Source organism: Fulvia fulva, chromosome 5, assembly GCF_020509005.1.
Source record: "Fulvia fulva chromosome 5, complete sequence".
NCBI lineage: Eukaryota > Fungi > Ascomycota > Dothideomycetes > Mycosphaerellales > Mycosphaerellaceae > Fulvia > Fulvia fulva.
Window position 1 is genome coordinate 391,829 of NC_063016.1, and position 2,157 is coordinate 393,985.

Sequence of the window (2,157 nt, forward strand, 5' to 3'; positions counted from 1 at the left end):
GGTCGACTAAGTCTTCGCGGTCCTTAGTCTCTATAGGCAGTGCCTCTATATATTTATAGTTAAGCTTACCCTCGAGTAGGCGGTGATTAGTCTTAGCTAATAGGTCGTATAAGTTGCGCTATTCGTCGTACTTAGCGATAAAGATAGAAAATGACTCGTTCTTACCCTACTATAAGATCTAGAGCTTCTAGAAGGCCCTACCTACGACGTCTTTCTTACTATACCGATCGATAAGGAATTAGATTGTCCTATCGATAGACTTAAAGGGGTTAACGTAATTACGCTTAGTACGCTTAGAGTGTACTCGCGGATTATATAGCTAGTACGGGTACCCGTCGAGGTAGTTAAGGATGTAGCGTAGTCCGTCCTCGATAGTCTAGAACTATATTACGGATAGCTTAATCTCTAGCTAATCGAGCTAACGGTCAAAGTTTATATTCTTGTTATCGAACTTGCTTTCTAGGTCCTTAACTAACTTATTAGTATATATAACATTAACGGAGGGTTCGATAGTAGTGAACTAGCTAACGGCGGTATTACTAGTTACCCTAGAAGCACTACTAGGTATGCCCTAGCGTTCTTACCGTAAGGAGTTACGGCGTAGGTAACGGCGTAGTCGACTATTATCTCTACCCTAATCGTTATTAGAGTTGTCTCCGTCGTTATTACTACTACCTCTACTACCTCCTCGTCGGGTGCCTCTACCTATACGGTCCTACTAAGTAGGAGGCGTAGGTAATCGTAAAACACCGTTACGACGAGGGGAGTAGACGCGGACCTAGCGACTACGGTCATTATTATTATTACCGTTAACGTACTTTACTACCGAGCGGGCTATACTACCGAGCGGGCTATACTACCGAGCGGGCTATACTACCGAGCGGGCCACTTTTACTAAGAACTATACTACTTCTATAGATATAGCTATATAACTACTATTATAGTATATATTGTCTTTAAACGAGGCCAAACTAACCTTAGCTATCTAGGCTACGAAACGCGACGCGACAATTACGAATCGACTTGCTATAAAGGTATACGACGCGTCTCGAACTATACTAGGGTATCGATTAAATAGACGACCTCCTCGGGGTGACTACGAGCCTAATTCGAGGAAGCTTATAGAGCTAGAAGAGAGGGTAATACTTAAGTATATATACGAGCTAGATCTTAGAGGTTTCCCGCTATTAAAGGCTAGTATACGAGTAATAGCCGATTTATTACTATAAGAGAAGAGTCTTAAGCCCGCTAACCTTAATTAGACAGACAGGTTTATTAGGCGGTATCGTAAGCTAAAGGTTCGTATAATACGTAGATACGATCGTTAGCGAGCCCTAATAGAAGATCTAGACGTTATCGAGAAGTAGTTCTTACTTATACGTAATATAAAGGAGAAGTATAGTATCCTTAACTAGGACACCTATAACTTCGACGAGGTAGGGTTTATAATAGGTATTATTACGTCTTAGAGCGTCGTTACGGATTTAGAAAGGCGTAGTAGAAAGAGGGAGGTCGTTTAATAGAGTAATAGAGAGGGAGTAGAGAGATAGCGTATTAGATAGCTCTTATACGAAGCAAGATTAGTAAGCTACGCAAGTCTAATAAGGCCCTTATATAGCGGAAAGTACGAAAGCGCAAGTATATTTAGTCTAGAGGGTCTCTAACCTTCGATAAGGCGTCGTAATTAATACCTCTAGAGGATACTAGGAGGTAGGAAGTGAGTAGAGAGTCGCTAGATAGTGTTCGGTTAGTACTAAGGCTACGACGCTATAAGTAATATAGTAAGTCGGGGTATAACGTACGTACCTATTAAGTAGACTTACTAGATAGCGAAGAATCTGAAGAGGAATTGTCCTCCTAGTAACGATTCTATAGGATGTCGTCGTATTAAGATACCGTCGTAATTAAAGTAGAAGTGGTATAGTTCTTAGTAAAAGTAGCCTACTCGGTAGTATAGCCCGCTCGGTAGTAAAGTACGTAATTACCGCTAGTATCGCTAGTACCGTTCGTGTCCTTAGCTACTAGCTAAGCCTTTAGCTCTACTACCTCCTTATTTAGAGCCTAATTACGCTTAGATAGGGCTTTAATGTCCTTAGGTAATATACCTACCTACGACTCCTCGACCTGTCCGAAAAGCGTATTATTATCCTATCGGAG